We start from the raw sequence: 17884 nt of genomic DNA on the forward strand, positions 1-17884 counted from the left end.
TTTACTAATCAGATTTACTAATCAGATTTACTAATTAAATTACGTACGGTAAAGCACGTGCTATAGCCGAGCTATAGCCGAGCTATAGCCGAGCTATAGCCGAGCTATAGCCGAGCTAAGCACGTGTAGCAAAAGGACGTACAGCATGCAAGGTTTCTTTCCGTGCAGCATTTATTAATCAAATTTACTAATCAGATTTACTAATCAGATTTACTAATTAGATTTACTAATCAGATTTATTAATCAGATTTATTAAGCGAAGCGTTCTTTCTTTGTTCCGCGTCGAGTTCGTGTTTTAAATATTGTAATTCACTTTTATTGAATCGAGGCATTGCATCGATTATTATTAAGCGACGCGTTATTTTCTTTGTTCCGCGTCGATTCATTGTTTCAAAACGCGTTATTTTTTTTATTCCGCGTCGATTTATTGTTTTAAATATTATAATTCACTTTTGATAAATCGAGGCAATGCCCCGATTACGATTAGGCTATACTTTTATTTTTATATAAGTACTCGCTTTCCTTCCTTTTCCTTTTCTTTTTTTTATTATTATTACAATTACTTTCCATTCAACTTCTCAACCTCAACTTCAACACTCAACTTCTTAACCTTAACCTTAATACTTAACTTCTCAACCTTAACCTTAATACTTAACTTCAACTTTAACACTCAACTTCTCAACTTCAACTTTAATACTTAACTTCTTAATTAACTTTAATACTTAATTATAATCATACTTAACTTAGGTAATTATTTTCCTTTTGATTCTTTGCTTTTTGATTCTTTGCTTTAAGCTAATTATTTTCTTTATTTAGCAATGTCGATTCCTTTTCTTTATAACGCTATGGTCGAGGTTAACCTTTTTAGCACCGGTGGCAACAAGCTAATCAACGAGATACTTAGTCGCTATAAAGATTTCGTAGTCGTTTATGCTAATAGTAACGTTATTAATTCAATGTTTACTTGTTATGACGAGGAAGATACCGCTTTGTTTTTAAGATCAATCGGCCTCGATTACGAATGGAAAGGTCGCAAAGGTTTTGTCGACGAGTTCGGCATTAAGCACTACGGTGCTAATAAGGTTAATAATAACATTTATATTTTATAATCATTAATTGATTTTTTATTTAAAAGAAGAGCGCTCAAGTCCTTTGTCTCCTCGACCACTTTGTCTCTTTCCTTAACTTAATTGAAAAGCAATTCACTTATAAGGATATTAAAGTTCGATTAATCTTAAGTGATCTTACTCTTAAGCTTTTCGATAGCGATCATACCGAAGCTCAAAGCATCTTGAAAGAGCTATTGATGCTATACCCTTTTACTATCGATAGCACTTTAGTATACAAACGCTTTACCCTTAAGTTTTCGGATGAAAATGAGTTTAAGTAGAGCAATAAGTGCTAAAAGCTAGGAGAGCTACTTGAGTCAAACGAGATTTATTTAAATCATGCTTATAAGCAAGAGCTTAGGCCAAAGGCGGAGACCGAGTTGAACGTATTTTACGTAACTGCAAAAGGACGGGTCTTTATCAACTCTTTATAACTAGTAGACTTAAGCTAAAGAACGGGTCTTTACCAACCCTTAGGCCTTTATAACTAGTAAATTTGATTAATACTCTAAGTCTTTAATTAGTAAATGTGATTAGTAAATGTAATTAGTAAATGTGATTAGTAAATGTGATTAGTAAATGTGATTAGTAAATGTGATTAGTAAACTTGATTAGTAATTATGCATATGCATATTTTTATGTATATAAACCTTATAAAGTAACCCTACGCCTCATAGGGTTTCCCCATAAGGAGGGGCAGAATTTTGTACCCCCCGTGGGTTCCCCCGTGGGGAGGACCCAAAACTCCGTGGGGCCCCATGGGGCCCCATGGAGCAGCCTAAATGTATTTTATTTTCGAGATTAATATTAAAATATTTATTACGCAATTTCTAAAAAAAGTTATTAATATACTTTCGGCTTTAATTATACGCTAGCTAGCTTAAATTAATTTTTTCGATTTTCAAGTTTAATATATCTTCGATAAAGATTATATTACTGCCGATGTATTATCGAAATAGTTACGATATTTTAATAATTTAAGCGATAAAAACAAAAATAAATTCGACGATAGCTTATTAATCGATTTAAAATTTATTAAAGCTTAAAACGACTTCGAAGAACTTTCGGCGGACCTTTTAATAAATATTCGTTAGTTTATCTTTAAAAATATATTTTAACGATTAAAAAAAGCGGAAAATGCAAATTTAAACGAGTTCGACGACGATTACGATTACGAAAGCTTTTTAAATTTAATTGAATACTTTTCGAAATCAATTCGGATAGCTACTTTCTTAACGATTTTGCGAAAACTTAAAGATTTTAATAAAGTAAAATGCCGTAAATTTAAAAGAAAAGCTATTAAATACGAAGTGAACGATAAAAAACTTTAAAGACTTTCGACGAAAAGCTTTCTTTTTCGATTAATAATTGATAAACCTTCGATTAAAACGGATATTATTACGGCTTATCACGATAAAAGTAGTTATAAAAGCCGTAAATTAATTTATTATTATGTTTTTTAACGCTACTTTTAAAATAAATATTATACGAATATCAAACGATTCGTTAAGACTTATAAAAAATGCTAGCATCGAACAGTTAATAAGCTCGAAAAACTATTGCATTTTATTCGATCTAATAGCTTAATAAAACGCTAAGCTATCGATATTACTTATTTACTTGCACGCAATAGCAAGAGCTACTTAATTATTATTAAAAATAATATAAGTAAATAAGTCGAAGCGAAAGCGATTCGAATTCGAAACTCGTTTTCGATAGCTAAGTTTATTTAAAAAGATATTATCTATCGTTATAAGATTTTCTTTTAATTAATAATCGACGTAAGTTCGAAATTTAAAAAAAAAGTAATCGATTTGCTTAATAATTAAAAAATCAATCGAATCGTAGTTTTAATATATTACTTTTAAGCGAATAAAATAATAAAACGCGTCTACGAATTAATTAAAAATGCATTAAGTAAGCTTAAAAGTACCGATTAGATTGCGCAATTGCTAGCCGTTTTATTCGTCGACCGCATTTCGATGCATACTTTTATTAGAATTATCTTGTTTTATATAATATATAATAAAAAAGTAATGCTTTCGATTAAAATTCGAATTTAATCTTAAGCTACGTTATTTTAAAAGCTAATAACTAATCGTATTAAGCTTATCGAATTGAAAGCACGCTAGTTTCGGATGCGAAACGAAAACGCTACGAAAGCTATACTTAAGAAAACCCGTTGCCGTTAAAAAAGAAAAAATGCTTTTAATAATAAAAAAAACCTTCGAATTAAGCTTTTAAAAATAAATAACTTAGTTTTTAAGCACGACTCGATACGTAAAGTAAATATATTTAACGTTAGAAAGTTGGATTTTCGATAGCTTAGCTTTTATTAAACTTCGTCGATAAATATAAAGAAATATTATAAATTGAAAAAGCTAAAAAAAGACGAGGCTTTGTTAAATAAAACATTTGCCGATAATCGATTAAAAAAGTTTTACGTGCGATATACTTTCGAAGCGTTATTATTTCGCTTTAAGCTTTAAATAAAAAGATCTTTAGAACAACGCTTATTAAATAAAGTAATTAAATCCGGCTTTTAAATCAAGCGCTTAAATAGATTTATTATTCGATTACTTAGCTTTACGAAAAAGCAACGAAGCTAATACGCAAAAGTCTTTATAAGCAATGATAAAAAAGCAATAAAAAGTGATTAAGTTATAAAGGCATGATTATACGTAAAAAAAGGACGAGTTTAAATTTGATTTTTAATTTTTTCTTTATTTAAGTTTAGTTTTTTTTATTTTCTTTTTTCTTATACTTTTTTTATTTCCTTTTTTGTATTAAAGAGCTTTACGTTATCATACTTATATGCTCCCGATCTATTATATACGAGCATATCATATATATAAAGCGGACTTTATTCGGAGGCTGATTAAAAAGAGTATACGAAAAAAAAAATCTATTGCATTAATTACTTAGCAAGCTGTCGATACGCAATAAAAACCCTTTCGACTTCACAACTTAAAGTTAAGTGGAATAATGCAAGAGTTCTTCGCAGCACCTTAGTTATTGCTTTTACTTCTCGAAGACTTACCGATATTATTACGGCTCGAACCTTTCGAAGAACTACGAGTATTGCTACGGCTAAAACCTTTCGAAGAACCGCCGGTATTACCGCGATTAAAAGCTTAGCGAGCACTTCGGCGAAGCTTTTTCGTAAGAAAAGCAAGAAAAGCAAAAGGAGCGAAAAGTGATAGCGATAGCGAAGATGAAAATAAGCGAAACGAAGACTTATCGGTAACTTATCGTAATTAAATCGAAAAGAAATTATAAAAGGCTCGCAATATATATTTACGCGATTAAAAAAATTATTTAATAAAGTATTATTTCGATTTATAGCGGCTAAGATTTAAGGTAGTAAATCTAACGAAGCTAGATCGGCGGTAATAGCGGCGGCAAGTAAGCGCAACGCTAAAACGGGACTTAAGCTAACTAAAAGACTTTTAGCATTAGCGGCGGCAAAAGACGCAGCGGCGATACGGGCTCGAAAAAAAGAGAAAGCATTATTAATTCGAAAGATAAAAGCGCGGCGGGTCTTAATAAAAAAGTTATTTGCAATTATGCTTAAACGAAAAACTTTATCGGCCGACTTAATTCTATTATTTATAGCTATTATTGCATTTATCAAAGCTATGTTAGCATCGACGACTTTTACGAAAAGCTATCGAATTAAAGTTAAAACGAGTATAAAACGAAAAGTAAGATAATTTATAAAAATATAAATTGACTTGATATCACGGTAGCGCTCGCATTTAATAAAAGTATCGAAAAAAAAGATGCACCGATTCGTAATATTATCGATAGTTCTGCTTGCGTAGCTTACGCATCGAAAATAGATTAAAAACATAATGATTAATAATAAAGTTAATAAATAATAGTACTAAAGAAAATATGAAAAGATATAAAGTTAATATGAAAAAAGGGTTGATTATTTATAGCAAGACTTTAAGTATATACTGCCGCTTTTGTTTTTTTTTATTATATTACCGCTTTAAGCCTCGCGCTATTATCGATTCGGCAGTGCGTTACCACTTAACCGCTTAAGCTGGCGCACGCTTATTCTAACGATAATACTAACGCTCGAGTTAATATTGTTTTTATAATTAAATAAAAGTGTTATAAAAGATATAAAAAAGAATTAAACTTAAAGGATTATCTTGCATTTTCGTTGCTATTCTTATCTTTTTTATTATATTATATACGCTTTCGTATTAACACCGATCTAGCGATGCATTATTAAGTAATACTTTAAGACCGTATTGCGATTATGCAATTCGATTATATGCTCGTTTTGCAAACCCAACTTTACCACCTTAATAAAAGGTGATTCGAAAGCGAGTTTAATTCGAAAGAGAGACGTATATAATAGAATTGAAGCTTTGTATTTGTTTTGTTTATATATATAATATTAATATTAAGCACTTTTATTGCGTAAGTGCGCTATATGCTTTAGCCTTATTAAGCACGTAATTAAGTCACGTACAAGCTCTTATATAAACGAGTAGTTAGTTTCTCTTTGAACTAGCATTATATTATTATATAATATAATACACGTACTTACAAAACACATTCGAGTGTTTTTCGATCGTCCTCCTTTTCCCTTTTCATTCACCTACGATTCTACTATAGCTATATTCATATATATCTCTTGATTTGACGTTGGGTATATGTCGGAGCTCTTCCCCTCTACAATAGTTTGATTATCTTAATCATTTCTTTATTTATTATATTAATCTTAGATCCATTATCGAGAAAGGATCTGCTTTTAATTATACCGTCGATATTAATAAAAACTTTTAAAGTCTTTATCGTTACTTCGAAGCAATTGCGAGCGATAAGTTATTTGCGAATTTGCGTCGCTAAGAAGTCTAGCTTGCTTTTTTAATTCCGACCTAAACGTTCGATAGTTGAGGCGTTTATTAAAATAAGCTTACTTTAAAAGACTTCTACGTTTTCTTTAGCATCGGGAACTATTAAAATATAGTAGTCTAATAGCTTATCGAAGCGAAAGCTAAGTCCGAATAAGTCTTTAATTTAAACTTCGATTCTCGATTTTATAATCGCCGCTATTGCTTTTTCTTAAGCTTTAATAATAACGTAAAAGTCAATGAACTTCTTTCGTTTATAAGTCCTCTTTTTCCTTTTTCTTAATACTCGCTCAGTAATCTTAACCTTTCTTTTTATATTTTTTATAACTTCGTCGGCTTTAATTAGTTTAAAAGACTTTTTTTTAATTACATTATCGAATAACCTATCTTTTAAGTCTATCTTAATAATAATGCTCGATTCTTAAAAAGCCCGAGCTTTAAAAGTGCCGTAATTCTTTTCCTTTTGTTATCGGATATTCTTTTTGATTTTAATAAGCTTAGATCTTTTCGAAGATAAGAAAAGCTTTTTAGCTTTATCTTTTGCAGCAGCGTTAATCTCGACCAAAGCAATCTTTATGCTAGATAAATAGCTAAGCGTATTAATTCATTTTATAATATTAATATTTTTAATGTCGATTAGTCTTTTAAAGATAGTGGTAAGCTCACTTAGCTAATTAGCTAGTCGTTAAGCATTTTGATCTGGCTGATATTACGCTAGCTATTGGATTGGTTATTAATAAGAGAGCAAGTGTTTATAAGTCTTAGGTCTATTAGTAAATCGATTTTTTAAGATATTATCGTATTCCGTTTTACGAACGTTTAATACGATAGATTTAAACTAAGTCTTTCTTTGCTTTTTTTAAATAATAAAAGCATTGATCCTTTTAAGTTTTAAGCAAAAGCGTTCGTAATTATTAATATAAATATATTTTTTATTAATTATATCTTTAAAAGCTTTATATTTATCTCGGTATTAATAAAAAGCTTAACTTATATCTTCGGAGTTCTCGTAAAAGCTATAATTTTGCATTTAATTCTTATATCTTTTACTGTCGGTATCTCCATATCGACCTTAGCTAGCTAGTAGTAGTAGTTGAGGGAGCTCACCCGTGAACCATGGTTCACGGGCCACTTGGCATGCCTCGCTTAGCATGTCAGCAGTCAAAGGACCTTTAACTTAACAAGTAGGCTTATTAATTAGCTAATACACGTAATTCCTTTTAATCTTATAGAAAGAATCAGCTCCTTTGAATCTTGGGGAGCAGACAGAATTCAGATACTTTATCAACCGAGTGTTTTGCAATTGCAAGTACTTTGACGACCGTTACGACTTTACGAATATATATTCTTAATCGCTTAGAAGTAATCTAATACTAATTAGTAGTTGATTTACTATTAAATGATCAATCATAAAAAAGCTAAGAATACTTTATAGCGAAGATACTTTTTATTACGATACTTCTTTTCTTTTATAACGGAAGAGCGATTCCGTATTAAGTCGCTTGCTTATACTATCGATTTTTCTTTATTCTTACGGAAGAGTGATTCCGAACCAAGTCACTTTTATACAACCTTTAATATTGTAAGAGCCGCGCTTGCTATATATAGCAACTTAATTAAATTTAGATCGATTTATATATAAACAGACAATAACTATAGCCGATCGAGCAACTAAACCTTCGGGTAAAGAGTCTAGCCGACAAAGAGTAAGGTATTATATCTTTCGAGTCTTATCATTACTTACGGAACTCTTAACTATTCAGTTAAAAGAACCATTATACTCAAGGCTCTTAGAGCTATCGGAAGGGCTAGATGACGAGATGTCGGGCATCTTATTTGACTTAAACGAGCTATTATACGCAAAGCTCGATAGTGAGATTACGGCTCGAGCAATAATAAAAGACTTCTTAGATGCGAAGTGTAAAGGGCTAAAGGATTACGACTTATGAAGCTTATTCCGGCACGCCTTTTTACGCTAGGACTAAACGAGCTTTACGATAACGAAGGATAATATAAGACGAGGCTTTAAGTTTGCTATTTTTATTAGCTTTAAAGAATACTTGCTGTCTAAAAGCGTGTAGTGCTTTTTAAAGCAAAAGGGCTACGTTAATAAGATAGTCAAGCTCTTGAACGACGAGCAATAGCATTAATAGACCTTCGAAGAAATAAAAGAGCAATAAGCAATATTTTTAAGCTTCGATTTAAAGTGGACCGCCGAAAGCCTTACGAACGACGAAGATATTATACTTTAACTACTTTTATTTCTACTTCCGCGAAGCTTAAAAAGGAAAGAAAAAGAGACTTTAAGCAAAAAAGAAAAAAGGGAAGAAATCTAAAAGTTACGAGAAAAGTTTTTAAAAAAGAAGAAAGATATAAAACGAAATATAAAAGCTATAGCAAAGCAAATAGCGGAATTACAGACTTACGTTATATAATCTAACGAAAGGCTACGACGAAGCGCTTTAACGTACTCGACGTTTTTAATTTATCAATCGTTACGCAATACGTTAATTATATAAAAAGAGCCAAAATCGCTTTAGCGGCTTTTAAACCCTTTTTTTAAGAGCTACACCTAGTTTTCTAAAAAGCCTGGGCTTAATAGCAATAATAATAAAAGTCTTGAAATTATTATCGGACTAAACAACACTCGAAGCTACGGGAGCTATACGTTAAAAGAAGACCCGTTAAAACTTAAAAGCATTCCGGACAAAATCAGCTTTTATTAAAGATAGCGTATAGATTTCCGTGCTTAACTTTAGCAATCCGAAAAAAGGATCTAGCACTTTTAAACGTACCGACAAGCTCTTTAAATCTTTTAATAAGCTATATATCGATAAGAAAGATATTAAAAGTATAAGAATCGCTAAGAGCGCACTTAAAGGTACGGATATTATTAAGCTAAAGCTTTAATCGATAACTCGAATAATCTTAACGATTTTAATAATGACCGACGAAAAGGAAACAAAAGAGATTAGTAAAAAGATCGAAGACACGGATACAAAAGAAGTAGAAACGGGCTTTTTAATCTATTAAAGGGATTCGGAAACGGACTTTTAAAAGACTTCGGATCCGGAAATAAGCCTTTTAAAAACCTTAAAAGAAGACGGACTATTAACAATTATATCGGTAACCTTTTACCGATCAAACTATTAGCTAAGCATAGCATACTTGCGTATAGCACTTTAAGCGCTTTTAACGATGATAAAAACGATTTCTTTAAGCTAAAAACAACGGATTCTTATCCGAAAGCGAAAGAATTAGCTTTGTTCGCGCAAAGCTTTCTTAAAAAACTAAAGTATTTAAGACTTAACGATAACTTTAAAACTTAATTAAGTATTTTTGCTAATTAAGCAAGTCGATACGGCTTAACCTTTAACGATTACTTAGCGGCGTTCTTTATTATGCTTATAAGAAAAGCTATTACCTTTTATTATAATCACGTAATCAAAGCCCGGCTTCTTACGTTTAAGGCGAACGCTAATGCAATAAAGGACCACTTCGAAATTAATTACCGGCGGCAAGTAAAATACGACCGATAAAAAGAAATTTCGCTAGATTTAATTAAAAAAGAGAATCTAGAAACCTCGCTTAGCGAGTGCTTTAAGAAGCTCGCTAAAGAGCTTAAAGGTATTCAAAGCTCTTTACGACCAAGTTTAAAAGATGATCGGAATCTTACTAACAAGTTGTATTCAGCTTATAAAAACGTGCTAAAGATTACGATTGCACGAATGAACCTTGCTTTTACTTTTATCGCAGCAGTTGCTAATATTCGTCGAGCAATTGCGTTTGCAACTAAGAGCTCTTAGCCTTTCCGACCTCTCGCTAAGGCGAATAGAGCTTACGCGAGCTTTAGCGAGCTATACGATCATACCTGCTTTTAGCACGCCTTAGAAGCTGACTCCGATTTGGATAAGGAATACGAATGCTTTATTTAAGACCGTTAATACTTCGAAAGTAAGAAAGCTGCTAAAGCTATTAAAGATAAGAAAAGGTGCTTTGTTTGCAAAAAGCTAAGTTGCTAAAGCACTAACCACACCTTCGACGAGCGCAAAGCTTCCGTAGCTAAGTTCTAAAGCTTTAAAGACGCAAAAAAGGTAACGAAAAGCAAATTCTTTTAATACGTAGCGTCGATCGAAAGCTTGCTATTTGTATTTACAAAAGAATTCGATCAGTTTATCGCAAGCTTATTAAACGAGCCGCTCGAATCGAGCAGCTACGTTAATATATCGAAAGGTTTTGTGATTATTTACGGCACTTTTAACGCTAACGAAGTATACAAACAATTAAAGATTCAAACGGCATTCTACGCTTTTACTAGCTAAATCGAGATTTAAAACGTGCCCGCGAGCAAAGCAAAGACTTACATAGCTTTTAAGTACTTTGAAAACGTGTTTATAAGCTTTATAATTGATAGCGGAGCAACCAATTTCTTTACCGCTAGCTTGCTTTAATTACGAGCACTTTAAAAGAAGTACTTCGAGGTTTAATTAGATACATCTCGAGCAAAAGAAAAGTCCGTTAAGTACGGGATCGGATCTGCTACTCTTATTAAAGCAATTACTTTAGATACTCTTTTAAGTTAAATAGAGTTTTACGTTATAAAAAGCGACGTACTTTTCTTATTCTTATTAGCTAACATAGATAAGCATAAAATGATCTTAAATAATTTACGGAACGTGCTAATCTAAAGGAAAAAAGAAATACTAATAGTAAAGATGTTTAAGCACGTATAAATACTATTAAGTAAAAAGCACGCTGCTACTTATTATAGCATCGAGAGCGAAACCGTTTATTATTACTTTACGGAAGAGCAATTGAAAACTATTTATAAGCGTTTTAGCCACTTTTTAGCAAGTCGATTTGCCGCTATTCTTAAGAAAGTCGAGCACGAATTCAAGCGAGATTTGCTTTATAATATCTAAAAGTTTTGCTATTATTATTAAGTATTCGGACGCTCTTCGAAAAAGTTTAATATTAAATTTAAAAATAATACTAACTTTAATAATACGATATACGTCGATATAATGCACTTTAACAGCAAAAACGTATTGCACGTCGTTTGCGACTTTATTAATTTTCAAGCCGCTACTTTTTTTAAAAGCATATTCGTATAGCACTTACTTAAAAGATTCAATCGATATTAAGTTAATACTTACGTCGGACTTTTTATAAACGTCGTGCACGATCTCGAGACTAACTTTAATTCGGCAACGTTTCGAAGCTACTTTAAAAGTATTAGCAGCACTTTAAAGCAAATGCTTATAAAAGCTTATTATAGCGTCGGGCTAGTAAAACGCTATTACGTCTTTGTGCGACGCGCTTTTAAGATCGTTATAAAAGAGCTCTTTAAAGCCTTAAAGGAAAATCGGCTTTAAATAGTTATTAAAGCTATTAACGATACGGCGGGACTTAATAGCTTAGTCTTTACGCTTTTCGTTTTTAGCATCTTATCGAAGCTAACGGAGCAAGATCGACTTGCCGCATTTACTTAAGAGCGTGCTGCTGCTATTAATAAAGTTATAAAAGAAGTACGAAAATATTACGATGCGAGGCAAGTAAAGGACGCGCTTAAGAAAAGGAATAAATTAATTACGAAGTATACCTTAGACTTTTTTATTAGTTTACGGGTACTCGTATAGCGGGAAAACCAAAAGTAAAAGAGCCTTTTTCAGCTGCTTAGCAAGCAAGGGCACACGTGCATAATAGCATGTCCGAGGCTTACGGAATTCAAGTCAACTTTAATAAAACCTTATTATTCTAAAGTTGAAAAGCTATTAGAAGAGTTGCAAATACTTAAAGTAAAAGTGAAAGAAAATCAAAGCGAAAACGAAAAAGAACTGGAACCGAGAAATTCGCTTAAACCTTAATATTCGCTTAATCTTTTACTAAAGTCGCGTAATCCGACAAGTCCGCTAAGACTAGCAAATAGCCTTCCTTCTAACCTTTAACTTATTAATTTCTATAGATCAACAATATTAATGGTCTAGATACTTTATTAAAAGTACGATCTTAATATCCCGACCGTGCTCGACGAAAAAAAAAGCGATTTTTACGTTTTATTTATTAAGAATTCCGAAGTGTTGATTACCGATAAAGAACGCCGGGACTATAAGCTCTTAATTAAGCTACGAGCCGAAGGCATTATTAAGAGCCTCGAGGCATTATTTTAAGAGTTTAAAATAAAAGAATTAATTAAATTAATAGCTTAAAGCATCTTTTAAGTGATCTCGAGCATCGACTTACGCGTTAAAAGCGTTAAGATCTTCGAATCTAAGTTTATTAATAAGATCAAAAGCAAAGGAACACTTACGCTATACGAGAAGTCTCGTATAATAGTCTAAGGCTTTTAAAATAAAAGCAAAACGAAAGTACTTACCGAGTCGCTTATAATACAGCGAGCGGGCTAAAGACTTTATTATACTTTAGCTCTTTTATTAATAAAAGACTACGAGTGTTAAGTTTATAAAAGAGATATCACTTAAGCTTATACTCAGTTAAGTACGAAGCTTATACGAATAATCGTCGTGCGATTATTTAAAGAGATCACTTATCGATTCTTTTTCGGCACTTTGTTTTTTATAACTAGCTTTTTATACGGCATCTTTAAAGCAAGAACGCATTAATATAAGCGTTTTTCCGAGCTCTTTATAAATAACCTCGGCATAAAGTAATCGAGCTTTGACTTTTGCTTTTTTGTATTAATTAATAAAGATCAACTAAGAATAGCTGCTTTATAAACGGACGATGTTCTTATAATTGTCAATCGAGCTATAAGAGCAAAGGAAAAGAAAGAGTTAGTTAAATCTAAGCTAAAAAGCAAAGAGATAAAGACTTTTATATACGTTAAACCGATGATTTTTAATAGATGCAAGCTATTTTTGGATAAAGACGGGTTCGAATTGTTAATCGAGCAAAAGGGACAGGGTAAAAGGCTTGCCGTGATTAAGCTCGATTTAGCTATACGAGCTAAAGAGTACTTAAAGCAACGTATTCGAAAGGCGTATTTGGCTATTATTTGCTACTTAAAAGCATCTTGTGCTTTATCGATGGCTGCTTAATATTAAGAACCGAAGGACGAAGACTATAAGGCTTTTAATAAAGTGATTTAATAGCTGATCGATCACTTAATACGAAGGATCTATTACGTGCTTTTAGACTTAAAGATAACGAAGCTTTTTATATTCGTAAACGAAGCGTTTGCTAATAACGTTAACTTTAGCTTTTAAATCGGTTTCGTAGCTATCTTTAATAATAAAGCTTACGTAAGTAAGAACGAGTTCACTTTAACGAGTAACATCTTTTATTAAGTGTTATAAAAGTGCAAGAAAGTGATAAAAGCAGTATTAGCTTTTAAGTTATACGTTATATCTTTAAGTATCGATATAGCTATTGCTATGTCGATTACTTTTACTTAAATCATAGCTTAAATAAGAATCTTTAATTTCTTCGTAGTTGTGTGTATTGACTTTTATTCGCTTTACGAGTATATAATAAAGTTAAGAACTATTAAGGAGAAGCGCTTCATGATCGATATTATAGCTATTCGAGAGTTATACGAAAAGCGGGAGCTTTTTAAGATACGCTAGATCGGAGGAAAATCTAACCTTGCTAACGCTATAACTAAAATCGAGGCTAATACTTTTTTGCAAAAGCTAGTTTTGACTAATACTTTAAAGGTGCAGATAGACGGATGGGTGGAAAGGCCGCTGTAAGAGAAGGGAGAGTAAGGTTTAGTAAAGTGAGATTGTTTTTCTTTTGTTTATCACTTTCCTTTCTTTTTCGGTTGATATAGTAGTTAGCAAAGCACTGCTTGCCAAAGAGAGAGTTGCCGGTGTCGGTATCTTTATATCGACCTTAGCTAGCTAATAGTAGTAGTTAAGGGAGCTTACTCGTGAACTATAGTTCACGGGCCACTTGGCATGCTTCGCTTAGCATGTCAGTAGTCAAGGGACCCTCAACTTGACAAGTAGGCTTATTAGTTAGTTAGTGCACGTAATTCCTTTTAATCTTATAAAAGGAATCAGCTCCTTTGAATCTTAAGGAGCAGACAGAATTTAGATACTTTATTAACCGAGTGTTTTGCAATTGCAAGTACTTTGACGACCGTTACGACCTTACGAATATATATTCCCAATCGCTTAAAAGCAATCTAACATTTACCTTTTCTTTTTCTTCGTCTTTATAATCCGTAGCCGATAGCAGTAATATAAACTCTACTTCCGAAGCTGACCTTACTTTTAGCATTTTAAGCGGTATACTTAATAAAAGCTTCGTCGTAATTTTCGAATCGAACTTAAAGCTAAAACTAAATAAAGCGTTAAGCAGCTAAGTTAGCGACTTAGTTTTCGAAATAATCAATTCGATTATAAATCGCATCGATCTGCAGCTTAAAAAACTTTTTAATTATAAAACCTATTTTATTAATTTTCTTTTTTTTATTCGTAAACCGTAGTTTACGAGTAAATAATATTATTATTAAAGCTTTCTTAATAGACTTAAGAACGCTAGCTAGCTCGGTGTGCTCTTTAATTAAAGTCCGAATATCTTTAATAAAGTTAATTAAAAAAAACTTTTCTTAATTTATAACTTCGATAATTTTAATACTTTAATCGGTCTTAAAAGCGAATGCAACGAAATCATCGAAAGCGGTATAAAAGTTTAAGTTAAGTTCGTCGATTTTATAATGCTTAATCGTTTTATTTCGAATTCCGACGAGCAATCTAAAAAGAAACAAGCGGCTTTATTCGGTCTTGCTTAAGAGGTGCATTAAAGTAAGCTTCTTAAAAACTTAAGAGAAAGTGCGATAATAGTTTTTTAAGTTATTAATATCTCGTTTTTATATAGCAAATTCTCGCAAGAAAGCGATCGAGTCTTTAATTTGCTAAATATCGTTCTTACGAAACTTAGCTTTTAAAGCTTTAACGAAAGCAGCTTAGTCTTTCCTAGCTTTTTATTTAAGCAAGCTTTTAATAACTTTTTTACGAGGATTATTATAATAACGAAGAAGCTTGACGAACTTATCGTTAATAAAGATATTAAAATCATCGCAAGTTTCCTTGTACTTTTTGATAAAATCGATAATATTAGCATTATTAAAGCAAAGAGCTTTTAAAGCACTTAGCAATAGCATGCGAGCCGTTATAAAAGCGTGCAAGATAGCAGGGTCGATTATGATTAGCATAAGGCTTAATAGAAAAGAAAGAGGAAGAAGAGTGGTATTAATCTTAAGAAGCATTTTTAAGGTTGTTTTTAAAAGTGTTTTAACTAAAGGTAAAAGTTCCGATTGAAGGTCGAAGTAAGATAAAGATAATCCGAAGCTTAAAAGAATACGAATAAAGGATTTAATAAATTTAAAAAATTCCGACGAAAAAGAAGATGATTCGGCGCTAACTTTAGTATTAAAAATCTTAAGAAGGTTTTCGATATTTTAAAGATTAGATATATATATGTATTAAGAATGATCGGATTGATAATATGTTTTTAAATTATTTGATTTTGATTCGTAAACTGGGTTCACGAGCTAAATAAGCGATTTTTGCAAAGTATTTTCGATCCGAGATTAAAAAGAATAGACCTTTTGCAAAAGTAAACTAATAGTTAAGATTAAAATTATAAAAAACTTAAGAATCAATTGATTAGCATCGCTAAATACTCCGGACTATATTAATTGCTTTAATTCAAGACGAAAGCTGAAGTATAAAAAGGTATTTTTATTAATAAGTGAAAATTCTTTTTTATTAATAATAAAAGAGAGTTTTTGCCGAGGAGCCGAAATATTGCACTTCGGCCATTGCGGCGTTTCGGTGTCCGAACTTATCGAGAATAAGGTTTTGATTGTTTTGAAGTTGTAATTAAGTATAAAGGGCTGAATGATGAACGAAGATCAACTTGATTGCGAATCAAGAGATTGCAAGTTCGATCCTTGCGTAGGTCACTAATGTAGAAGCACTTAAAAAGATGTGTCGTATAAAAGCCTGGCTCTAAGGCTGGACCTTATAGTCTTTACAAGAAAATGTAAAAAAGATAGGTGGAAAGCTCGTTGATTGTTTTAGCTAAAAGATGTGTGCCTTCTTATAGAAGATGGGTCCGTCTAGTGTGGCCTTAGTGCCCATGGCAGGTACCCCATCAGGCAGAATGTTTATAATATTATCTATTAAAGCGGAGCTTCTTAGTATAGCCTTTATAATAAAAAAGATTATAGCGCTTTAACGATTTTTCAAAGAGCTGAACCTTCGTTTTGCGGCGCTTTAAGTAGTGTATTATAATAATCAATAAACTATTAAGCTTATAATTAATAAAAAAGAGCGTATTTTTATTAAGCTTCGTTATATCGATATTTATAATATATAGCTGCGCTAAAAGCATTTCAAAAAGAGCTTTTAAGTTTAATATCTTTTTATTAATAAGATGCGCGCTAATAGTTGTAATGCTTACTCGCACTAAGATCAGGAGGAGATTTTGTGGATTGAATAAAGCTTGGTATATTCTATCTAAGAAGCTCGTTAATATCTATGTATATGTACTTAAGAGCTCTAATGTGCTAAAAGCGTTATTAAGCGAAGTCATATGACTTATCATATATAGCTTAAGTAAAAATATGCTTGTTCCGCATAATATACTTTTTAAGTCAGCAGAGTAGCTGCTAAGCTGCAAGCAAACAGAAAAAAAAAAAAAAAAAATAAGTGACTAAGCTCTTTAAACTCGATATAAATAAAAGAAATTGTTATCGCAGTTTAAAACAAACAAATAGCGGTTATCATTATTGATTAAGTGTTAGTTAAGAATGCAATTCCTTTTTAACTCGGTTTTATTACGTGACGGAGGTCTTTAGCGCCGTCTTTATCGCGTTGCTATATAAGTAGAAGCGCGTTTTTTTTTATTATAATAAACACTTAACCTTTATCCATTTACATAATGCTTTTTAAGCAAGTAACTTAGTTTAGTTAAATCGTTAAGCGCGTCCGAGGCCGTTTAAAAGTAAGTAATGCTTTTAATAAATTAATATTTTTATAATAATTATTAAGAAAATCTTTTCTTTGCTTTAGCTATTGTTGCTGCTGCAGCTGCGGCAGCGGCGGCGGCTATACCTCGCACTTTTACTTTCGAACTTTCGCCCTCTTTTCTAGACCTTTTTATTAAGCGCTTGCTTATGCTAACGACCGTTAAAGCTTTAAGATATATCAAGTGTATTAATAATAGAATCATATCGGAGTCTAATAAAGACTATTATAATTGCGATACGAGCGTTATTCGCTATCTCCGGTATGCTAAAGGTAGCTATAGCAATTGTTACGGTATAAGCTATATAAGGGTCATATAACGACACGCGTAAAGGTTATACGTTACCCCGTGACCTTAAGCTTCCGTCTTAGCAAGACAGCTTATAAGACTTTTTCTTTCCGCACTTGCTTTTTCTCTTTCTTCTTTTCTTTTTTATCTTTCTTTTTTATTATAAAGCGCACTCTTAAGTAGCAATACAATCATATTGCTTTCGATAGCCGTAACATAAGGAAAGATCTATTTCAATTCGCTAAGAAGCATTATATCGATCGTTGCTACGCGCGATAAACGGCCAACACTCTTTTTCTTCGAGTGTTAATACTTTAATTAAACCTCTTTGCTAATTACAATCTCAAAGAAAGCTGAACTCTTTGCTATTCGATTTGCTTTTATTATTCGAATACTTTTTAAAAACCGCTCTTTCCTTTCTTCAAAACGATAAGCACGCGCACGGACAATATATAAACGGACTTACGAACGCATAAAATTTTCTTTTTTTGTTTTCTTTATAATACGTTGCAAAAAAGACTCCGACGCTCTTTCACTTTACGATACGATTTAATACTTTAATATATACTCTACTTAAAAGCTTTAAAAACGTATACGCTCCGCTTGTACTAA

Source organism: Drepanopeziza brunnea, assembly GCF_022702325.1.
Source record: "Drepanopeziza brunnea f. sp. 'multigermtubi' strain 214-2 chromosome Unknown ctg17, whole genome shotgun sequence".
In the NCBI taxonomy this organism is placed as follows: Eukaryota; Fungi; Ascomycota; class Leotiomycetes; order Helotiales; family Drepanopezizaceae; genus Drepanopeziza; species Drepanopeziza brunnea.